This window comes from Sciurus carolinensis, unplaced genomic scaffold, assembly GCF_902686445.1.
Source record: "Sciurus carolinensis unplaced genomic scaffold, mSciCar1.2, whole genome shotgun sequence".
NCBI classification, from domain to species: Eukaryota; Metazoa; Chordata; class Mammalia; order Rodentia; family Sciuridae; genus Sciurus; species Sciurus carolinensis.
In genome coordinates this window covers 605,997-631,748 of record NW_025920152.1, presented here as the reverse complement: position 1 = coordinate 631,748, position 25,752 = coordinate 605,997, and positions in this window count along the sequence as shown.

Below are 25,752 nucleotides of genomic sequence, written 5' to 3'. Positions count from 1 at the left end.
GTGTGGAATTAGTAGAGACAGTTTGTGATGTCACTGCTGTGTTTAAAACTCCCTATGGTGAACTGGTGTGGTGGCACAGGCCTGTGATCACAGCAGCTCAGGAGGCTGAGGCAGGAGGATCACAAGTTAGAGGCCAGGCTGGACAGCTTAGCAGACCATATCAAACAAATAAACAAACAAACATGCACACAAAAAACACTAGAACTAAACAGAAGAACAGCTCCCATGGCTTCCCCCAATGCACTTTAAGTCTGATCTTCATCCCGATCTCCCTTCTGAACTCCCCTCTCTCTAGCATCTACACCCCTCTCTCTCCCACAATCACTGCAATGTCCACTCTGTCCTTTCCTCTGGAAGCAGCTAGCCCTGTGTGGTCCCCTGAGTCTTTGCAATTACGTGTTCCTGGATCTTCCTGTCCCCTGGATTCTCCTCAGTCTTCTCAATACAACCTCCTCCAGGAGGTCCTCCATGAAGACTTTTTCCCAGCCTCCTTCCACCCTCTTTCAACCTTTCCATGTTTAACTTCCCTCGTACTATTGATGGTGGTGTGGAATTAGTTTGTGGTGTTTATTTGACTCCTTGTGCAAGAACTTTGGTTCTTCACCAGAGGTAATTTGGCCTCCAGGGGGCGCATTTGGCAGCATCTGGAGATATTTTAGGTTGCCACAACAGGGAAGGGGTGGAGGCCAGGGAGGCTGCCCAGTGTCCTGCAATGCACAGATGGTGCCCTCAGCTGCGAGTTACAGTCCCTATGTCAGTGCTGCTGAGCTTGAGAAGCCCTGGCTGGGGCATGCACAGAGGGGGCAGGGGCCTCTTCTGGCTCATGCTGGTCAGTCCTCCCGTGGCACCCCCAAGCCTTTGCCAAGTGTTTGTGGGATGAATGAGCAAAGTGCTATCTTGGAAATATCAGAGGGGAATGCGACATGAGGGCCTTGATTTAATGATTCTGGAATAAATGGAATCTGAAATCTGCCATTCTGTTAGATGTTCTCTAGTGACACAATGCTGTCAACTCCACCCACAATCACACTGCTGGAATGGGGGTGGGGGAAGAAGAGTCCAGGTGCCCCTCCTTACTTCTGCTCCTGAGGATGCTGTGAACCATATCCTACCCTGTGTTCAGAGGACTCTGAAGGGACAGCACCCTTCTTTGTCCCGAAAAGAGGATTTTTTTTTTTTAAGCATTTGCTAGAAAGGGAAGAATGTTTAAAAAAATAACAAAAAAAACCCTGATTTAATGATAAATAATCATGTTCTGCCTCTGACATTAAAGGGCATCATTGTCTCCTCTCTGCGATGTAAATCATTGTAATGGACGAATCTTTTAAAAGTAACATGAAATTTAAAAATGGGAAATATGAGGAGCTCCCAGAATGGCTGAGAAAATCATCCACTTATTATCTAGGTGTGCTTAATAGTCTGCTGCCTGATGAAGAATCATTTGCTAACCCCAGAGGAATGGCTCATTTTCCAATTCGATCACTCAGGCAACACTGCCGAGCACGCCCCTCCCCCATGCTGACTTTTGTCACTGTCTAGAGAGAGGCTGTCACCACCCTCCTACCAGCACAGCAGCCACCTCACAATTCCCAGAGCACAAGGTGGCATCACCATGAACTGGTGCAGTTAGCAACAAATCAGCCTTTAACTGGCGAGAATGACTTGTTTGAAAAGGATTATTAACTGAATGTTAATTGATTAGAGGAACTAAAGCAATTAAGGTGAGCAGAGCCTCCGACTTCCCACCCAGCCTCAGCACAGGCACCCTTCCAGCGTGTGACTCGCTCTCCAAGGTGGGAGCCTCCCTGGTCTGCAGAGAAGGAGTTCTCTCTTTCTGGTTTCCACAGTTTTGTGGGAGGCTCTGATATAAAGAAATGGAAATGAGACCATTAAGTGAAAAAGAACAACAAGTTACCTTTTATGCCTTTATCAGGCAGAATCTGCTAGGCTGTTCTGCTGTGATAAGTCACCCGTAATGACAGTGGCATCAAACAGGAGTGGCGGCTGATGGACTTCACAGGCCACGTGCCCATGAAGCTGACCCTGCCTGATAAACGACCCCCATATCACAGCGTAAGCTTACAGCTCCTGGTACGTGTCAAACGGGGGTTGAAGGTAGAGAGAGGGCTCTGCTCACCATGATCACTAACTTCTAAGGAGATGGAGAAGTTGGTTTCTGCCTTCTGCCTTGGACTTGGAGGATGGAAATTACAGTGAGGAACCCTGCTTATCACCCCCATACCTAAGGCTCTATAAAAATGAAAGAAGAAGAGGCGTCTTCATTTCCCCCAGGAGTTGGTGCCAGGTCAAGGTCAGTGCTGATAGTGTTAGGTGCATCACCTCATGGAATTGCCAGGTAGCTCTGTGGCTCACAGGGCCTTCAAAACCACATTTTGAATTGAGGCTCAGAGTATTTATTACCTTGCCCAATGCTATACCTCATAAGTGGCCCACTGGCTTGAAGTCTGGTCTGCTTGGCCCTTCTGCCCTTGACATTCCACCTGTCATACTGAAATAAATCCCCCTTCCTACCCTTCTTGGTTGCTGTGGTTCATTTTCTATAACAGAATACCTGAACCTGGGTAGTTTACAAAGAACAGAGATTCTCTTCTCTCAGTTGTAGAGATTAAGAAGTCCGAAAGCATAACTCAGCATCTGTGCAGCATCTGGTGGGGGCTCCTTGCTGCTCCGTAACCTGGGAGAGGATGTCACATAGCGAGATGGAGCAAGCTGCCTGCTCAGGTCTCTTTCTCTTATGAAGCCACTAATGCCACCATGGGAGACCCATCTCCATGACTTCATCTAATCCCAACTACTTCCCAATAGCTCCACCTCCAGATGTCCTTTGCATGAATTTGGGGCTCAATTTTCCAACTCTTGAACTCATGGGGGGCACTTTTGACAGGGGTCTGCCAGGGTAGAGCAGACATTTCTGGTGGTTCCCATCATGATTTTAGGCAGCACGTGAACCAGCATTTCTGTCTTTAATAATTAAACATTTGTTGTAATCTGTAGTTGAAAAAGATGTCACATGGCAAAATCATGGTATAATAATATTATCCCTGAGGCTTTACTAAATGTTTAAGTTTTAAAATAGTTGATTTTTTTATACTAGGTAAATTTAATACACAATAGAATACACAGATTTCGAACAAAACCTGAAAGGAGTCAGGAATTGATGGATGTTTGAAAATTCTGTATCTTCTCATGAAACCAATCAGTATAACAAAGTAATAGTTATTGGCCTGCTCAGGGCTGGGGAATGATCAAGCCCACCTGCTTTGGGACATGTTACCTCCTTCCTTTCAATCCAGCTCCACCCACCCCTGTGGCTAAGAGTCTTCTCTTCTGTGCTCCAATAACATTCTGTATAGTGTAGGACCAGTCATGTTGTAGAGGGCTTACCTAGCATGTCTGTCTCCCCGTTGAACAGTGTGACCCACAAGGGATCTTTATTAATCTTGGTATTTTGCTAATTTGCTTTTATTAATCTTGGTATTCCCAGTTCCTGGCCATTGGGTTCTCTCTCTCTCTTTTTGATAAAATCACGAATTTCACTTTTGTAAAGTCTGTACTCTAGAGAGGTAAATAAGCATTGCATAAATAGTGTTCGCTGCAAGTAACAACTAAAGCACCATGTTCTGATTCATGTGTAGGGAATTTACTGACTCATCAAACTGAAAAACCCAGAAGTGATTCACACTTCATGGAAGACTTGATCTGGGCATGAGAGATCACACCAAGGATGTAACTTCTTACGTCTCCTAAGCCTGATCTCACTGTGTCACTTCACTGTGCAGTTACAGATGTCCCCATTCACATCTGACAGGAAAGAGAAAATGTTGTTTTCCTGTCTTTCCTAATAATTATGTGAATAATCATGACAATTACGCCACCTTATATCATATGCCAAGGTCTCAAACCAATCTCAGTTTTCAGGGACGTGAAATAGGCAGATTGACTCAGTCAAGGCCCTGTGTTCCACAGCTGCTCCTGGAAGTGGGGCCTGGACTCCCAGAATCCTGTGGGCATCCATCAGAAACCAAAGGAGGGAGAGAGCAGGAAGGATGGGGGGGTGCCTGTGAGCAAAGCTTCCCTCACCAGAGACATGAATCTGATTCCAGGGAATCTGGAGCATTTTGTGGCTATCATTTAATATCTGTGTCCCCTTCAAGGAGGTGACTTTGTCTTTGTCCCTCCACAGGCGACCCTTGCTTTAGATCAGGCTACCTGAAATCAGTGCTGGACTAGAGAGGGCCTTTCCTTCTGCCTCTGTAGGATTTCCCACTTACACTGGCTTCTCAGCCCCTTTCCTGGTTTCATTTTGCATGCCATAAAGATAATGAGAAAGCTTAACTCAGGATGCAACTCTCAAGTTCTTAAATCTATGCCGAGATCCTATTTTGTTTCACCTTGTTAAAAATGTCTTCCCCAATTTATCATTCAATTTATTTTTCTTGGTATTCCTCCAATTTAAAAATATGTTAAGATTATTTTTAGATCCTTCGTCATTAGTGCTGGGAGACTGTTTTCAAACAGATTTCTTCTTTTCCCTCATTTGCTCCATATTTGATTCCTTATTTAAAGTGCTCTTCTCCTCCCAGGCTTGCTTTCTACACATCTCAGCAGCAGGAGAAAAATGGAGGCCAGGACTTGTTCTTATGCAGGTGGACTGTGGGCCAAAGTGCCTCCCTTGCCACTTGGCACGTGGGTTAGAGGTCACGAGCTGTGAAGGTTTGCTGCTCAAATGAGACCCACAGATCTGCTTTTTACAGCTCCTGGTGTGTTTAAACTAGATGAGTATTAGTCCTATTTTTAAAATTTTTTTTTCAAGGGAGACTTCAGATACTTCACATCTAAATCTGGATTTAAGTTCTTGTTAAAAACTTGGTTGGAAAACACTGAGGCCACTGTCTTTTGTGGGAATCATTGGCCAGAGTTCTTACCCTTTGGGCTGATAACCCAATATGGTGTCCAGGTCAAGGCTTAAACTTCTGTGGTGACCAAGGAGAGGAGACTAGCTACAGGTTCCTACTGAGGAAGGGGTGGTGCAGGGTCTTACTTTTAGAAGTCTCCAGGCAACACTTGTGACATTGGACTCCCCTCCCCAATATGGTGAGCTCCTGTCATGAACAGATAGGTGCCTGCACTCCACCATTTGGTGATTACACGGTGTGGGCAGGTCACTTGCTTCCTCCCAGCCTCCATTCTTGTGAAACTGGGACAATGTTGAGATCTGTCTATAGGATGGCCTGGAGGGTGAAGTGAGCCCAGGAGTCCCTGTCCATGACCTCCCAGGTAAGAAAGACTCAGGAAGGTGCATTAGCACTCTGCCATCATCTGGTCTAGCACTGTGTCTAGTACCATGATTGCTGGTTCCTTTTAATTTCTCATGCTAGCAATTCCCTTTCTTTAGTCTCCTTGTTTTCATAGTCTCATGTCATTTTACTTAGCACACTTCACAACATCTTTGAAGAGATGCTCTTCAAGGTTGGTCATTCATATCAGTATTTCTCAGGGACTGCCCTGGAGGCTGGAGGGCCATGTCCCAATTCCCCCTGGAAACCGGGACCTGGCATTCAAGAATTAGTGCCCTGATTTCTGCTACTTTTGAGAAGATCAGAAGCCACTAGCTTTGAATAGCTGTCATTGACCCCACAGGGAAATCCTGGCTCCTAAAACCCTGGACATATGTCAATTAAACACATTGCTGTTTTCCACCATGGACTCTGGTTAGTGTCACCCCTGTCTTCCTGCAGGAATCACTAAAACTCAGTGGGTCCAACTGGGGTGCGTTCCCACTCTGAAGACTGAGTATCAAAGTTTAAACATCAGGGTTCACCTCTGGTTTACAGTCTGATAATGCATTTCTGGATAAAGAATCTTAGAAAAATAAAAGAGGGTGCTGTAGAGAGAAATCTCCATAGGCCGGTCATTGAGATCTGGGGCTCTAGACACAAAGACCTGAGCCCCATCCCCGGGCACACACTGATGGCTATGAGATCACCGCCACCTCCTCATCTGCAATGCAGGATGGTATTAATCCTGCCTTGGGACAACAGTGTGGGGTGTAAATGAATCTGCACTATACAGCCCATAACCTGGGCCTGGTCCAGTGCTGCCTGGGTACTTGGCTATTGTCATTTCTCACACTGGTGCTGGAACCTCAGCTTCCTCTATCCTGGGGACAGTATGCAGACTGAATAAGGATGGACAAAGGTTTGGGGACAATCACTGAAGTTGGATTTTTCTGGGAAAGGAGTGGAGATGCCCAAGCAGTAGTATCCCTTGGGACCTGGTTAGAGATTCAGATTCCTGGGCCCCAGCCAGCTGAATCAGACTCTGGGGCCGGTCATGTTCCACCTGATCTGCAGGTGGTGCTGCTGGCACTTGGAGAACCCCACCTAAATGGTAGTTAAGTCTGTTGGTACTGGGAGAAATGGGTTTGGGCCTCCTTCTTCCTTTCTCCTCCCTTAACAATGCCAGGTCTCATATAGGGGAGAGAAATCATTTCTTCCAATCATTTCTCCTTATGGTAAATGTACATCTCCATCTTCCATTTTTTAAAAGCTCGAACTGTGAAGTGAGGCTGGCCTTCACCAACACCAGCAGGAACCCATCAGTCATCCAGGAACATACTGGTGGTGGGGAGACCTGTCCTCCATTTATGGTAGGTTACACTGTCTGCATCCTTACACTAAGGTGGAGTCAGATGGCAGGAGGGGAAGCTGCCTTGGTGGGTGAGGCAACAGCCTTGTGCTCACATGTTTCCTTTCAGTATGAATTTCTTTTTTGGTACATTTCAGGCAAGTAACAGTTGCAAACAAAGTTTCACTGAAGCTACTTGAAGGAATCTTGGGATCTGAATAGAGTTGTATGATATTTTTCTTCTTCCTTCTTCCCAAAAGAACTTGAGATAACTTTCAACAAGAGACAGAAATAAAATAAAACCCTGGAAGTAAGAAGGAAAGGAAAAAGAAAAAAAAAAAGGTTCATGATGAAGGGGCAGACAGTTGTACCAGAGAACTTAAGCTACAAAGAGTTACTGCAATCAAGAGCAAAATGAAGCTTGGAGGTTCCTGGCTGCAAAGGCAAAAAGAGAAACAGGATGAGTCAGGGAGCCCCTCATTCTCTAATGTGCCAACACATTTGTCAGCAAAGATGAACTATTTCCTAGAACTAGACTCCAAGAGAAAATTTATTGTGGAGGACCTTACATAAGGTACATGAGTATGTATATTTAACACAGATCGCCAGCATTGGTCATGGGATTTTTCTTTTAGGAAAGTAAATTTCAGAGCTCAGCAGGTTGACAGCATCTCTTCAAATTTACAGTGTCAGTGTGCAGTAAAGTATCTGCTTCCCATACTGCGTTTTGCATATTTGATCAAATTGGGCCAAAGTTTCAAACTGCCCTTAAATTATACCCAGAGAAAGTTCTTGTACAGGCAGAATGCCTGAGTGGGATTCAAAATCGAGTCCTTGTGAGCTGGAAGCATCTTTTAAAAATATATCGGCACCATTTTATCCGGTCCCAATTCTTTCTTAGAATACTTACAATGCAGATCTGCTTGCAAATCCATGGTTGCCCATAAAAATGCCAAGTGCACAGACTCATTTCACATCCAGGCACCCAGGTTTACAGTGTCGGATTGTGTACTTACAGGTACGTGCATTTTACTGGCCACACACTTGACATTAAGAAGGTTCACAGAACATACATTTGAGTAAAATAAGCGTTTGTGTGAGCCGGAAGGATCAGCTGAGAGGATAAAGCGTCATCTTTGCTCTGCCCACATCTTTGATATTTGTATGGAATAATTACATGAATAGATCCAGTGGTTTTATTACCATGGAGATGCAGTCTGTGCTACTGCTACTGTTCTTGTCAAAACTGGGTCTCCAGGACTGTGTTGGGAAATGCATCTCAGCACTCGGCTGGCTGCCCCTCAGTTCTTCCTGATTTCATTCAAAAGTGAATTCTCACCTGGGGTTGCTTCCTCACCCTAAAGCGCTCTCTGCTCCCCATTCCACAAGTCCCAGGAAGGCAGGCTGCTGCAGCTGCACCAGGCCCTGCTAATGGGTGCCTTGCTGTGCTTTGAGGGTGTGTCACTCCCATCTCTTATATTAAGGTGTGAGGTCCTGACTGCCCCGGGGTGAGTGTCAGGACTGGTGTCTGTGGCCTTTCAAGGTGGCTTCCTACCCTGCAGTCAGACATCTGACCTTGAGAGCTTTTGTCCCTATGGGAAAAGGCAGAAATTGCAAGTGGAGGCAGAATTTTATCCAAATATCATTCCCTGAATTGTTCACTATTAAGGCTTCAATATAAACCTAAGAATCCAGAGATATTTCTCCCCCTGATAGTTCTAATATGGAGCTTTTCTTTTTTTGTAATTTACATTTTCAGTCTCTACATGTTTCAGTCAGCTTTTTTGCTGCTGTGACTAAAGGACCCAACCATCACAGCTGTAGAGGAGGAAGAGTTTATTTGAAGGTTCACGGTTTCAGAGGTCTTAGTCCGTGGGAATCTGGCTCCATTCCTGGGGGCTGGAGGTGAGGCTGAACATCACGGTGCACAGTGTGGCAGAGGGAAGCAGCTGGCATCATCAGGAAGTGGAGAGTCTCCACACGCCAGATACAAATGTGCACCCAAAGCCACACTCAGTTCCCACCTCCTCCAGCCACACCCACACTTCAGCCACCACAGTTAATCCCATCAGGGATCAACTCCCTGACTGGGTTAAGACTCTCACAACTGGATCACTTCTCCTCTGAACCTTCCTGTACTGTCTCACAAGTGAGCTTTTGGGGGACACCTCACCCCCAAACCATAATGGCACAGGAGCACAGTGCATGTAGAAAAGCAGAGGTTCCCAGCGTGGAGAGGCGATAGTGGTGGTAGAGCTTGAAGGTCACCCTGGGTCAAGTTTTCATTACACTGTGATCAGTTAGTCTTGCTCTTTGCTCTTTTTTTTTTAACTAGTTACCAAGTTGTCATGGCTCAACAGTCATTTTTGTTCCTTATACTTCAATCAGCAGCAGCAAAGGCAGCTGCGGAGAGTACTTGGTGACAGCCAAACTGTGGGCAGCACAGATAGGAGGGAAGCTTCTTCCCTCAGACTTTCAAGGACCTGGGAAGTGTTCTGCCGTGTGGGGACATGCATGTGGTCCACTGACACACCATGCACTGGCAAGCAGTGCGCCAGCCTGCCAAGTGAAGCGTCCCACCCTGAGACTCCCATGTCCCTCCATCTGCACTGTGACTGTTCAGTGTCTGTCAGCCTTTCCACTGTGGTCACTGTTTTTCTGGGGTTGATTACTCAACTCTGAACACAGGCTCCAAGCTACACCTTGCCATCCAGGAGAGGCCGTTTGGATTTTGTTTGTTCCTTTTTTTGCATTCTACCTTACTGGAGCAGCGGAAGTGGGGAGGAGAGAGTGCTTTTTTACTTTTTCTTCTTTAAGGCAAAGAATGGGGAGGGTGCACTTATAACCCCCATGTACAGTTTGACGCTTTACCAGAGTAAATGTGTTAATAAATGATCATTGTAAAGCTGCTGGACCATGAGGTGGGGTGTTCATTGGTGGGTCAGGCCAGCATGCCACGTTTAGGGTTGGGGCTCAGCTCTGTTGCTGTGTCTTCATCTGGCTTTTCCTGATCCGTGAGACATTTCCTTCTGTGGTGGATCTTCCTTTTTTTTCTGCGATAACAGAACACATAAAAGGTGGTAATCAAGGCCTGACCACAAAGTTTCCATGGTCCAGTAGGACAAGGACCTTAGGCTAGTGGTCTCCCATGTGCACCTGCTCTTGCAGGTAAGGGTTGGGTGCCCCAGGACAAGTGCAGTAGGCGTTTGTAAATTATATGCATGTGCCACTGTACTGGTAAAAAGAAAAGTGCTTTGTTAAAATATGTACAAAAAGGACATTTCAAAAGAATGAGCTATAAATTACATGCATGTATATTAGATATGCTGTATATTGCCTGTTAGTGCATTCTGAATGTATGTAGGAATACATTTGTGGTGTCTCATTATCAAGCCATGTGTACATCAAAATGAATGCATCAGGCCTAAATACTAAAACGCACGTGTCCCCCACACAGGCACACCCAGGCTGCACTGCCTGGCCACAGACTGAAATCTAAGGCAGGCACTTGGGATCACACCCACCCTCCACCTCTCTGAACCCCCACCAGGATACCTGTACCAACACCTTCACATCTAAGAAGGAGTCAGGGCCCTGGGTTTAACCTACATTTTCTTACTTGAAGATAAAAAATATTACAGTTGATTGCATAAAAGAAAATATAAAAATATGTAAATTCACGTTCTGATAGATTTTTCTCTATCAAAGTGAATCCTCTCTGGACCCCTGTGGTGCACACAGTCCCTAGAGGGAGAGTGAATGAAATGCCATGGGAGCTTCCGCTTCTCTCCTGTTTGAAAGCTCACCCCATGTTTTCCCAGCACTCCCCTCTCTCTGAGCTCCTTCCACCCACCCCCTCTCCAGATGGTGTCCTGGGAAGCTGCACACTCAGACCCCTTCACGTGCATGCAGGAGGCCTGCTGTGGCAGCCTCATGTGTCCTGCAGATGCTTTCTGTCACTTACTCTCTAAGCAGCAAATTACTCCTGGCCCTGAGTTGTGACGCCAAGGCCTCAAACTCAGGATGCACACATGCACACACACAAGCTCGGATTCTCAAATTCAGAGGCTGGTCCATGAGCACAGCCACCACCAGGGCCAGTTGAAACCAGCTGCCCAGGAGGCAGAGGGCTTGTTACCCCTTCCATAGCTAGTGCCTGGCTCACAGCTGTAACATGTTCTTTTTCAAAAGGTATTTTATTTTTAATTTTTAAAAGACAAGCCTACACATTTTCTGTTGTTATCCTTATAACAAACAAGGACATGTTTATTGTGGCATACTTCAAAGCTCAAATAAGACAGAAAATTAATTAAGTAACCACACCTAATATGCCGTGAACACTTTGCTGTTTTACCTTTCTGAACATTTTGTGCCTTTTGAAACTAAAATAATATCATGCTTAAAGTATGTTGTGTTTTGTAGCATAATTCTCAAGTTACTGGTATCTCCTCGAGATCTTCTCCTGTTTTAAAATAGTGCTTTATATGATGAATGGATAACAGAAGATATTAGGAAGGAAATTAAAAAATTCTTAGAGGTAAATGAGAACAAAGAAACATCATATCAAAATCTCTGGGACACTATGAAAGCAGTACTTAGAGGAACATTTATTTCATGGAGCACATTTAATAAAAGAAGTAAAACTCAACAAATAAATGACCTAACACTACAGCTCAAAGCCCTAGAAAAAGAAGAACAGACCAACACCAAAAAGTAGTAGAAGACAGGAAATAGTTAAACTCAGAGCTGAAATCAATGAAATTGAAACAAAAGAAACAATACAAAAAATTGACAAAATAAATAGTTGGTTCTTCGAAAAAATAAACAAAATTGATAAACCTTTAGCCACACTAACAAAGAGAAGACGAGAGAAAACCCAAATCACCAAAATTCGGAATGAACAAGGAAATATCACAACAGACACGACTGAAATACAAAACATAATTAGAAGCTATTTTGAAAATCTATACTCCAACAAAATAGAACATTTCGAAGACATCAACAGGTTTCTAGAGACATATGAATTGCCTAAACTGAACGAGGAGGACATACACAATTTAAATAGACCAATTTCAAGTAATGAAATAGAAGAAGTCATCAAAAGCCTACCAACAAAGAAAAGTCCAGGACCAGATGGGTTCTCAGCCGAGTTCTACAAAACCTTTAAAGAAGAGCTCATTCCAATACTTCTCAAAGTATTCCATAAAATAGAAGAGGAGGGAACCCTCCCAAACTCATTCTATGAAGCCAATATTACCCTGATACCTAAACCAGACAGAGACACATGAGGAAAGAAAATTTCAGACCAATATCCTTAATGAACATCGACGCAAAAATTCTCAACAAAATTTTAGCAAATCGCATACAAAAACATATTAAAAAGATAGTGCACCATGATCAAGTGGGTTTCATCCCAGGGATGCAAGGTTGGTTCAACATCAGGAAATCAATAAATGTAATTCACCATATCAATAGACTTAAAGTCAAGAATCACATGATTATTTCAATAGATGCAGAGAAAGCATTTGATAAAATACAGCACCCCTTCATGCTCAAAACACTAGAAAAAGTAGGGATAGTGGGAACATTCCTTAACATTGTAAAGGCCATCTATGCTAAGCCCATGGCTAATATCATTCTAAATGGTGAAAAACTGAAAGCATTCCCCCTAAAAACTGAACAAGGCAGGGATGCCCTCTTTCACCACTTCTTTTCAATATCGTCCTTGAAACTTTAGCCAGAGCAATTAGACCAAAGAAATTAAAGGGATACGAATAGGAAAAGAAGAACTCAAACTATCCCTGTTTGCTGATGATATGATTATATACTTAGAGGAACCAGGAAATTCCACCAGAAAACTTTTAGATCTCATAAGTGAATTCAGTAAAGTAGCGGGATATAAGATCAATGCACATAAATCTAAGGCATTTTTATACATAAGTGATGAATCTTCAGAAAGAGAAATTAGGAAAACTACCCCATTCACAATAGCATCGACAAAAATAAAATACTTGGGAATCAATCTCACAAAAGAGGTGAAAGACCTCTACAATGAGAACTACAGAACAATAAAGAAAGAAATTAAAGAAAACCTCAGAAGATGGAAAGATCTCCCATGTTCTTGGATAGGAAGAATTAATATTGTCAAAATGGCCATACTACCAAAAGTTCTATACAGATTCATTAAATTCCAATTAAAATCCCAATGATGTACCTTACAGAAACAGAGCAAGAAATTATGAAATTCATCTGGAAGAATAAAAAACCCAGAATAGCTAAAGCAATCCTCAGTAGAAAGAGTGAAGCAGGGGGTATCGCAATACCAGATCTTCAACTCTACTACAAAGCAATAGTAACAAAAACGGCATGGTATTGGTACCAAAATAGAAAGGTGGATCAATGGTACAGAATAGAGGACACGGACACAAACCCAAATAAATACAATTTTCTCATACTAGACAAAGGGGCCAAAAATATGCAATGGAGAAAAGATAGCCTCTTCAACAAATGGTGCTGGGAGAATTGGAAATCCATATGCAACAGAATGAAACTAAACCCATATCTCTCACCATGCATGAAACTAAACTCAAAATGGATTAAGGATCTCAGAATCAGACCAGAGACCGTGCATTTTATAGAAGAAAAAGTAGGTCCAGAGCTTCAACATGTCGGCTTAGGACCAGACTTCCTCAACAGGATTCCCATAGCACAAGAAATAAAAGCAAGAATCAATAACTGGGATAGATTCAAACTAAAAAGCTTTCTCTCAGCAAAGGAAACTATCAGCAATGTGAAGAAAGAGCCTACAGAGTGGGAGAAAATCTTTGCCAATCATACTTCAGATAGAGCACTAATCTCCAGAATCTATAAAGAACTCAAAAAACTCTACACCAAGAATGCAAATAATCCAATCGACAAATGGGCTAAGAAAATGAATAGACACTTCACAGAAGAACATCTACAAGCAATCAACAAACATATGGAAAAATGTTCAACATCTCTAGTAATAAGAGAAATGCAAATCAAAACCACCCTAAGATTCCATCTCACCCCAATTGGAATGGCGATTATCAAGAATACAAGCAACAACAGGTGTTGGCGAGGATGTGGGGAGAAAGGTACACTCATACATTGCTGGTGGGTCTGCAAATTAGTGCAGCCACTCTGGAAAGCAGTGTGGAGACTCCTTAGAAAACTTGGAATGGAACCACCATTTGACCCAGCTATCCCACTCCTTGGCCTATACCCAAAGGACTTAAAATCAACATATTACAGAGATACAGCCACATCAATGTTCATAGCTGAACCAACCTAGATGTCCTTCAATTGGAACCAATCTAGGAACCAACCTAGATGTCCTTCAATTGATGAATGGATAAAGAAACTGTGGTATATATATATACAATGGAATATTACTCAGCCATAAAGAATGATAAAATTATGGCATTTGCAGGCAAATGGATGAAACTGGAGAATATCATGTTATGTGAGATAAGCCAATCTCAAAAAAACAAAGGACGAATGATATTGCTAATAAGTGGATGATGACACATAATGGGGGGTGGGAGGGTTAGTGTTAGGGTTAGAGTTAGGGTTAGGGAGGGGGGCAAGAATCGAGGAAGGAAGGACTGTATAGAGGGAAAAGAGGGGTGGGAGGGGTGGGGGGGAAGGGAAAAAATAACAGAATGAATCAAACAGCATTACTCTATGTAAATTTATGATTACACAAATGGTATGCCTTTAGCCATGTACAAACAGAGAAACAACATGTATCCCATTTGTTTACAATAAAATAAAAATAAATAAATAAATAAAATAGTGCTATAGGATCTTATTTTCAAGACTGAAATTATACTATGTTGAATAGTGTACTATAACTTATTAAGTTAATCACTTAGTACTTAATAATTTAGATCGTTTAGATTGTTTCCAAATTTTTTATTCTCATAACTGTGTTCTGATACAAAAAATTAATGCAAAGTACTTGAACACATCTATGATTATTTTCATAGGAGAGCTTTCAAACATCAGAACCACTGAGCTAAAGGGCATGCTTGTGGGTTGGAGCTACTTTCCATACATACTATAAAATATGTGCACATGTATATTCACACACACACACACACACACACACACACACACACATGTACACACAGAGCCATGGCTGGATATCTGTAATCATAGGTTTGCATCCAAGGATTCCACCAATCCTAGATCCAAAATATTTGAAAATAAAATTGCATCTGTACTGTACAGGTACCCACTTTTCTCTGACCATGAGTCCCTAAGTGATACAACTCCTGACATAGCATGCACATTGTATTAGGTATTATAAGTCATCTAGAGATGAGTTGGAGTACACCAGATAATATGCACAGGTCATGCAGAAATTCTGTGCCATCAAGTACGAGAGAGTCGAGTATCTCAAGATTCCTGGGGATCTAGAACCCCTCCCTGCCAGATCTTGAGGGTGACTGTGTCCCATGGGGACACATGAAGTGAAGTGGCTTCATCAAACCCATGCAGTTCTCCCCTGTAAGTTGCTATAGCATGTGCACCTTAGGGTACTTTAATATGAATAATTGAGAAAATAAAATCTCCAGAGAAACAAGGGTACCCTGAAGGCTGAGACCTGAGAAGCAGCTCCTAAGAAGGGAAAAGCACAGTGCCAGAGGACAGGGTCTCCAGGCAGATCACCCACCAGCAGTCAGGAGGGAAATGGGTCGTGTGGTTACCAGGTGGTGGGGGTGGGGGTCAGGAGGAGGGAGTGGAAGGGGGGCAGGCACCAGGAGCAGAGGCAGGAGGTCCACAGCCTCTTCTCTGCCTGGGGCTCCCTTCAGGCATTGCTGGGAAATGCAGGTGTATTTAACAGACACCAAGCACCTGGTCGAATGCTGGCTAGGATAAGTACGGGAAAGACTGAGAGGAAGGCTTGACCACTAGTTTCCAGCTGCATCCTTCTAAGCCTGGGTGGGTCTCCAACAGAGACAGGAGCAGCCTGGGTTCATTCTTGCAATGAACATGAGGAAGCAGGCCCCACTGTGGCCATGGCTAAACCATCTTCTCATTGGGAGCAGTGGGGACTGTGGAGCAGGAGGCACCTGGGTTTGTTCACTGCCTCTTGCCTTGGCTGGGATTGATGACTCTGCTACAGTCTCTGGGGATGTGTTTCCTTGTCCTGGAATGATGACTTCTGGACTGTGGGTGAAGGGGGTTTGTCCCATGGCTTCCTGCTCCCCTGTGGGTTTGGCACTTGGACTCAGTGTGGTGGTTTGTGGCCCAGGTGGTGCCTTAAGACCTCAGACCTACAGAGAAGAAGGGCAGGTTTCTCAGTGTTTCCCAGGGGCCTTTCCAGGTGTGAGAAAGGCTAGGGACAGGCCAATTTTCACAATCCCCACATTCCAGCAAGGACTTGGGAGAAGATCATGCTGTCTGCAGGAGCTGGGAGCTTCAGTTCAAATGCCTGACAGGCCTGTGCAGGTCACACAGATGAATCAACAGGTGTAACAATGGAGAGGTGACAGGGAGGATGGTGATGAATGGACTTTCATAACAGCTGCAGGTATGAGAACATGGTGCTACATCTACCAGGTGTTCTCAGTTCATTCAAAAAACTTTTTCCTAATGGAATACTTAGGAAAGGATACGTGTAAAACACGTCAATTAGGAAGCATACCAATAAGATGAGCGTCCAGAGCCCCGACTCAGTTAAACTATTATAAATATGGTTGCAGCTTCCTGGGATGTCCCAATACCATGCACCCCATCCTCTCCAGGAGCCATGAGCCTGAATTTGGTCTGCATAACTCCATTGCTTTTTTTATAGTTTCATGACATGAGTTTATATCCCAGAACAAGATATTGTTTGATCCGTTGTGCCTGTGCAGAGACATGTTCAAATATATTCATGGTGACATTATTCATATTAGCCAAAATAGTTGACAAAAGGAGAATGTAAAACTAGATTGTGGTTCACTCCCATAAGGCATGGGCATGTGGGCATCAAGATGAACAAGCTGCAGCCTTGTGTATTACGTTAACGAATTTCAGGATGATGTATGCAAAAATTTTTTGTAGATGTATGGTAGGACAGCATTTAAAAAAATAATAGTCAAGGTGAGAGGCACTTTCCTGTTTCTTAAGAAACTAAAAATTTGTAATTTTTGTGCTATCTCCCAATTTTAATTGTTGGAAAGTAATTAATTAGATTTCAAAAATCACTGTGTATGTCAAATAAAATGTGTGTTTGGAAGACATCTCTCTCTCTCTCCTGTGAGCTCTTTGCTTCCGACCTCTGCTGGGACCTGGATGAACTCTTGTTTTAACACTTCTGAAGTACCTACTGTGTGCTCGTTACCAGAAATTCCTAATTAGGTCTCACAGCCACTCAGGCAGGTGCCAGGGTGAGCATTCGTCTCCTCTTATCAAGGAGGCACAGACTGAGCAAGTGGTTTGCCCCAACCGACACCATCAGAAAGTGGTGGCCTGAGATTTACCCAGCCCTTCTGCCTGTCCTTTCTGCTATGCTGGACCATCACGTCTTCACTCCCGACTTGGGTGGGTTTCTGGTGAAGGCAATTGCACGCACAACCCAATGTGGCACCGTTCTGAAGGGTCTCCCTTTCCCTGGAAATCTAGCCTTGACTTAAATATAATCAACTGCATTTTGTTTAACAGGAAATGTCCAGTTTCCTTTTCAAAGATGAAATTCCAACTCAGTCAGCCAAGATCAGACAGGCTGGTGGTCAGAGTCATCAACAGAAGGCTCTGTGTGACTGTATGGTGGTCCCTTTTTTTGGGTTCCTGGTCAGCTGCTCCTTCTGTTGACCCTTTATGATCAGCTTGCTCCTTTCTAATGTGACATAGATGGAGACATTTTAGGAGGGTTACGGTATACAAAGTGTCTCTCTCAACCCTGTGGGCATTGCTTTTCTGAAATAAAAATACCTCTGTTCTTCTGACTACAAAAGGAATACATTGTACAGTATAAGAAAAAAATTAAAACTTGCTCATAGATGTCACTTCTCTTAATATTTGGACTGGGACTTTCCATGGTTTTGTAGCATGGTAACTCAATCAAAAGAGACACAGTAAAAATGCACAGAATTTTATATTTTTATTTAGTTATTTATGGTAATCATCTTTTCCTACCAGTAAATTAAGATGTAAATATGAAATCTCAGGGACTATAATTATTCCAGTGTATGGCTATGACATATTTACTTAGCCCACTTGCTGAACATAATTTTTTTGAACTTCTTCCTCTTTTAAACAACACTGAGATGAACATCCTTATATTCATTTAATTGCAACTGCGTTTATCTCCTGGGGCTGGAATCTCATCAGTGAAATTGCTGTATGGACTTTGCCCATTTGAAGCCTTTTGATACTTATTGCTAAAGCACCTTAGAAGGGATAATGTATTGAGAAGCACAAGAAGGTCTTTTCTAGCTTTGAAGGCACCATCACAGCCTGTCACATCTGGGGCCCAGAGATCCCCTCTGAGGTAAGTCAAAACATTTGAGTTAACAACATTCAGCCTTGTCAGTCACCCACAAATTATAGGAGCCTCCTCTGTCTTTGCCAATAATGAAAAAAAGGGGGAAATTACCCTCAAATGGCATAAAAATTAGGAACCAGACAAGTAGCCAACCAAAGGACAAGTGAGACAATAGTTGGAGAATTTCAGATGGGGACCAGATGCAGCAGGTTGAACTTGCACCATTTCTAGAGAAAAGCCTGTAGCAACTGACTCCTGAGATCACAGTGACCAGGTCAGCAACACAGAGCAAAGTCACTCATTAGAGGATGAGACCCAAACAGGGTGCAGAGAGCTGAGACCATCAGTTCGGGAGGGAAAGTCATGATCTTCGATGGTGGCAACATGGTGATTTATTTAAGCCTTAAATCTTGCCCTGACAGTATATAATATTTTTCTCTGCAAAAATTTATATTTTCCAGTTTTTGTATTCTGTAGCAACATGTGCTAGAATATCCAAGAGAAGGTGTTACTTGAAAGAAGCAAACATTTTGAATAGTGCATATGTTGTCTTCATTTCTGGAATAGTCTCCACTGCAGAATGGCAAATAATTTATGTGTAGCATAGTTAATTAAAAAAAGAAAAAGAAATGCAAAACCTGTGACTTTAAAATGTTTTGTGAGTCTCTCACTGAAAAGGCTCTAGGTTCAGCTGACCTTTCTAGCTGCTAGTGTTAGTTCCTCTTTTCTGCTCCAATCTCTCCATTTCAAGGCTCTTACCACTAAATCCTCTTAGAGGCAATAGTGCATCCTTAGCAAGCTGAAGTTCAAGGGAAGTCGGGTTCTGAACACAATACTGTGTGTCTCTATTGAACATCAATGTGTGTGACTTTTTGACAGGTTTACAGCTGACAAGTTCAGTATCCACTCATGCAGGACAATTATGTTTGAGCTAATTGGATGAATCAACTTGATGTTCCCCCATGGTCCCCATATCCTTCAAGAGCGTATGTGTCCCAATTTTCTCCTGGAGGTCAAAAAGAAGCTTTGAAACTTGGCTAATTCCATTACACTCTCAGGTCCCATCTGGCAGAATATACTCTTAGCTAATGCCCAAACTGGGAAGAAATACTTGGTAACATCATGAGGGCTGCTGGTCAGGCCAGAGGCTCACTACTGCCTTGCGAACTCTTGAATAATTTGGTGATGAGGGAAACAGAGTTCACTCCCAAGGCATCTGGGGCCCCGGCCCTGGGGAAGGATGCTTTCTCATGACTGGATTCCTTGGACAGGGGTCTGTGAGAACTGACAAGGAGGCACGAAGATTCCTCAGCTACTTCCTCATCCTGATTATTTTTTCCAAGTCCCTGGTTTCTGGGAGGCTGCTGGCAGAGGAGCCGAGAGCAGGGTGTGGGAGTGCAAATGTCTGGGTAGGAATCCTGCCCTTGCCCTTGGTGTCTCATTATTGTGCAGCTCCAGGCCATCCTGCATAGCCCTGTAGCTTTCCCTACTCTGGGGAACGTGGGCTAGAACCCCCCATGCTTCATAAAATTTCATGGTCACAGTCACGCACCTGTAACAGCAGGTCCTCAGTGGCAGACAGTGTACCTGCTGGCACTACTGCAATATTATGGTGGGAGCTGAGACATTCCTAGTGTCCAGCATCATCACAGTGCAGTGAATTCCTCATGTGCTTGGTACTGCTGGTGCAAACAGACAGATGTCACTGCCCCTTTAGTAGAAACTGGGTTTTCCAGAACATCACTTCAGCATCCCACACATATTTAAGAAGAACCTCCTACTATGTGCAAGCATAGTCGTGTAATGTGGAAAGAAGAGAATGCTCTGGAAAAGATAGGCATGCTTTCTGTCACTTATTGCCTATGGACATGAGCCACTTAACCACTGCAGGCCTTGGTGCTGGCACCATTAAGCTCAGATCCACATACACCACTGGTAATGCTCCATGTGAGGAGCAGGTGAGACAAAGAGCCTTGGCCAGTACCTGGAATGTAGGAGATGCTCACCCATTCCTGCTTTGTGCCAGGGTTTCCTATGTTTCCCCCAACCATTGACTCAGTCACCTTTGGCATAGTAAAAAGACAGCTGTGGCAACTTTATAAACTAAGCCATGTGCACAGCCCAGCACAGGAGGACACGGGACACATTATTTTCTCAATAAACACTTCTTGAATGAACTAAGCACTGAATCAGTGAGTGAGTGACCAGATGGAGAATGGTTGACTATACTAATACCAGTGGCCAGTCAGTGTGTGGTGCCCACGGACAGAGATGGTTAGGAACATGGACTCTGAAGTCAGACCCCACCCCATGCTAATCTAGGTTTGCATTGCTGGCCGGGAGCCTGGGACAGGTTCGTTTGTATCTCTGAGGAGACTCAGGTTCCACCTTTGCAGGTTGAGGGCAGGGACAGCTTTGCCAGGGCATTGCTGACTTGTAACTGTCAGAACTGTGAGCTTTTATCACAATGTTCTCACAATCGGAATCTTCTCTATAAAGAGACTGGCACCTCCAGATTGGTATTTCCTCATGCTCAGCACTGGGGATTGCAGGGTGACCAAGACAGAACAGGTCCCTGCCTTCGTGGAAGGGACAAGCTGAAGGGCGAGAGGCAGTTGCCACCGACAAGCATGATCATTTTAGATGTGGTGGCATTTCTGAGAAGACCACAGAAGAGGATGGGGTGATGGTGTGGGAGCAGGCTATTTTAGGGGAGGTGGTCAAAAAGAGTCGTTTGAGGAGGGGACCTGAAAGCAGTTCCCAGTTGAACACAAGGGGCCAAGTGGAGCAAGACTTGAGGGCAGTGACTTCCAGGCTGAGGGACAGCTGGTGTGGACAGCTGGTGTGGAATTCCCACTTGGAACGTCTGCTCCAAGGTCTCGGCACACCATGAACCAGGAAGGGGTGGCCATGGGGACATCTAGGCTCTTCCGAAGCCCATTCCTCAGCACTTCACAGCTCCCAGTGAAGCCTCTGGGTTTTATTCTGAGGGTAGCAGGAGCCTCTGGTGGGCTGTTCACAGCTTGGGGTGCATCTGGCTTTCTCTTCATGGTCACAGCTCCAGTAGTATGAAGAGTGCCGGGTGGAGGCAGGTGGCAGGAAGGCAAGGGCTCGGGCTCCTGGGTGGGAGAGATGGCCAGCGATGGAGCCGTGGACATTCCAGACACAGAGACAGAGCCAAGGGTGCAGACTGGAGTGAGCAGAAGAAAGGAGGTACCTGGCTCCCACCAGCTTCTGACAGGGACAGCCTGAAGCCACCAACCGCCCACCCAGCTTAGTCCCTGGGTGCCTCTCCGTGCTCCTCTGTGGTTTGCCCCTGGGCACCCTGATCTCCGTAGTAATGAGTCCTTTCTTTTCCTGTGAGACTGAGCTGGGTGTCAGGGAACCCGGCTCTGGCTCCCAGGAGATGCGAAGTCAACAGTGGTTCAAGGGAAACAGGCAACCCAGCAGACTGCTTTCTGGAGAATGAGATTTTTGTGTTTTTTTTTTTTTTAATTCAATATTAACAGAAGCCCCACATGGTGTCATACAAAATCTTAAAGAGACTTGCTACAAAAACTTAAGGGGCAATAGGATGCAAACAATGAACATATGATACTAGACAGGAACTCAACAAATAGTTTATTAGTTGAAATATTATTTCCTTATAAGAATCTAACAGGACCCATTGATTTATTAATTTAATACTTACTTGCTGCTTTCTTGCTGGTCAGTGGAAATGGGGGAATTGAGGTCAGCAGGGTCCCTGCTGTCCTGCCACTTACAGTTTAATGGGGTGGATGAGTAGCAGAGAAACAAACCAGAGGCCACTGGTGTCTTAGCACAGAGGTAGCCACTCTTGAACCAGCAAAGTGTAGCTGACAGACTCAGCAGGGCCACTTCAGCCTGCAGAGATGAGGAGCAACATCAGATCATTAGCATCACGTGGAAAATCTTGAACTTGAGGCATAGCTATCCATATATAATATGTGTGTATATATCACTATATACATCATCTGTGATTAACATCCTCCTTTACATGGCTCACTTTAGCATAAATACATTCATTTGTCTTTAGGAAAGCTATTTCACACATACCCCTGTAATGCCATATTCCAGGTGCAGATTTCCTCCCACTCAGTTAGGATTCTACTTCCAGACCAGAGAAGAGGGCTGAGCTCCGGTTCTGTGCCAGCTTCCTGCCAGTCCACTTACTCTGACCTGGTGCAGCCAGGACTTCACAGAGGCTGGGGTTGGCTCTGCACGAATTCCAGTCCATTCCCTTGCTTGTTTGTTCTTTTCTCAATATAATGAACACTAATTAGGCATCTGCTTCACACAAGATGCTGTGATCTGAATAAGCAAGTCATACCCTGTGAATGTATCAGAGATGTTTAAACTTGTTTAAAAAAAATGTTCATATTATAAAAAAATCAGGAAATTTAAATTTCCAATGTACTTGTACTAATATATATGTATTAGTATACATATATTTTTGAGGGAAATTGAAAATATATATTTTAAAATGAATAAAAATATACATCATATATTGTTTATCTTATAGGCAACATAGTAAGGTTGATTTTATTGTATTATTAATATATGTATTATGATGTATCACATAAGTATTTATTATATAAAACACATAGGCTATATATAAGTATAAATTACATATAATGTATAAGCAGATATTATGTATATTTATTCATAAAATTATAAGGCATTATATATTATTAGTCACATAAACTTACTATATGTGTGCCTAGATAAATAGACATATTTTTGAGGGAATCATGTTGCTTTTATTTTCAAATTTGCATTTTATTTAATAGTTCATGAATATTGTTTTAATCACTAACTATTCTCTTGTACTGTAGTAGCTGCTGAATAATCCTGTTTAAATATCTAGGATTATAACCTATGCAATGGCAATGTTAGTGTATCATAATTATCCTAATGTGGGGTACTCCAGCCACATCTGGTTTTTCCCCCTGATAATGCCTGTTGAGAGGAGTAACCTCAGCTAATTTAGGATTGCTTCCTGGAGGATGGCCGGCTAAGGTGTGCAGTTCTCACCCAGGACATCTGTGAGTCTCTCGATACTGTGTGACAGGCACAGAAGACCAGGATGGGTAAAATGGGTCTGGTTTCCTGCCCCTAATCACATTGTTCATCTCAAGGAGCCTTCCTTGTGAGAGGATGAAATCTCCGTCAATGTGGTGCTTTTAAGCAGGAACTCTGGTTCTTGTAGCGTCTTTCTTCTGACTTAAAAAGACTGTCACAGGAACCTAGGACTCCAAATAAAAATAAATTTTCTTTGAAGCTAAATAGCCCTTAAACAAGAGAAATTTCTTCAGATCTTCAAATCGCCCCTGCAGCCAGATATTTTCTAATTGAGCATGTTCATGTTATCATCTATTTTCTCCCAGCTTGGGGCTGTTGATCAGACCACGTTTCAGTGCCATGTTCCTGTGGTTAGAGAGGAGACGGATTTGGACCTGCTGAAAAGTTAGGTATTTGAAGGGTGGATTCATCCAGTTGTGTGCTGAGGTTTCCAAATTTTGAGAAAAAGCCTTAGAGTGAGGCTTTTTGCTTCAGTAAAGCAAAATTCCCCTCTAGTTGCTGTGCTCACTGACAGACTTGGTGTGGGCATGCCTAGGAACTGGTGCTGGGATGGTGCCCAGGACTGGAGCCAACTGATGCCCCAGGAGCTGCCCCATGCCACTCCAGAGCAACAGCAGGGCCATGTGTACAGTGGAGAAGTGTCAGGACAAAGCAGAGGCCCTGCACACCTGGGTCTCCGTCTGTGGCTAATACTGGTCACTCTGCCTGGGGGGCCAGGCATGTGCTGAGCTCAGGCAGTGTCTCTTTCGAGTACCACAGATCACACTGGGGAAAGAGCGACAGTATTTCCCCAATGAGGAAGGAACGAAGACAAAGTCCTGCTTGAAATCTGCTTCATCCTTCATCCACGATTTGCCTATTGAAACACACAGAACAGGAGATGGTGGAGATGGGACTCACATTTGGGTCACTTTCACTTTAAAGCAGTTTTTCAACCTCAGAACTGTGGGTGTTTGGCCAGGTGATTAACTAGTCCACTACTATGGACGCTAAGCAGAAAGCATCGGACTCAAGTTTCCAAACCAAGAAATTAGAATCTACTGAGGGGTTTTCTGGGCGATTTCCCAGAGTCCACCATTATTATACGTCCACATCTTTGGATCCAGTCGTTTTATTTAGAAGTGATGGTAAAAAATGTTTTAAGGATGTAAATATTACAATATTCATACAGTGTTACTGATAGCAGGGAAAGGTGAGAGTAAAATCAGTAAAGTCGCTTTATTAGATTAGAGCACGTGAATGCAGTGGACCACTGTGTTGGCATTGCTTTTGAAAGTATGAAGAGCTTACACACGTGAACCCATGGAGAAGTAAGCAAAATATATTGTAAATTTTTTAAAGTCACCAGAGAAATGCATGATCCCATTTTTACAGGGAACAGCTTAGCATCTGTCTGCATGGAGGTGGGATAAAAACGTGCGTGTGTGTTGATCTCACAAAAGAAGTTCCCGGGAGACAGAGAAATGCGGTGACCTTGAGGAATTTTCTGGCCTGGGAAAGGGGTGCTCAGTCATATTTTTTCCTAGTTACTTATGCCACTCTCAACAGGCTGCAACAGAATCATCCAGCCCCAAACGCCAAGAGTGGCAAGACTGAGAAATTCAACTCTGTACCTTATTGAGCATCAAAGTTTGTTGCCATAAGAATTTCTTCATTGTATCCTTAAGAAATGTGTGAAACCCAGTTCCAGTCCTGATACTTGGTTAATATCAAACATTGTTGCTACTCCTTTAAAGATCTGTAAAGGGTTTTTCAAGATGGTGGACTAGAGGGTAGCTGCATTTCACGTTGCTCCAGGACGCAAGATTCAAAAGAGGAGATAGTGAGAGACTTGGGACCAACTCAAAGCCGCCAGGTGAGTCTCTCCCTTTGGGGAGGCATCCCGGATGGGGAGGTAGCCCCAGAACGCAGGGAACATTGTGAAGTAGAGTTGCTCGGCGAGACGCCCCTCCCCCTGCTGGAGCGGTAAACACAGACAACTGGGATCATCATAGAGGAGGCGGCTCAGCACAGTGCTTGGACTCGGAGCAACCACTGGGGCTCCGGGCGGCTGCCTGAGGAGGAACTGCGTGGCAAGCTGTTTGGACTCAGAACGACCGCTTCTGAACACCGGGGGGTTGCCCGGAGGAAGAGGAGAAGTGCGGCGGGTCGCTTGGTCTAGGAGTGACTGCATCAGAACCACAGGCAGTTGCCAGAGGAGGAGCTGCGTGGCGAGCTGTTTGGACTCAGAACGACTGCTTCTGAACACTGGGGGGTTGCCCGGAGGAAGAGGAGAAGTGTGGCAGGTCGCTTGGTCTAGGAGTGACTGCATCAGAGCCACAGGCGGTTGCCAGAGGAGGAGGCAAGTGGTGAGTTGATTGGACTAAAAGCGACCGCTCCTGAACACCGGTGGCCTGCCTGGAGGAGGAGCGTGGTGGGTCACTTGGTCTCGGAGCCACCGCTCCTGAACACCTGGGGGGCTACCCCGAGGAGGAGGAGGAGGAACAGGGCGGGTCATTTGG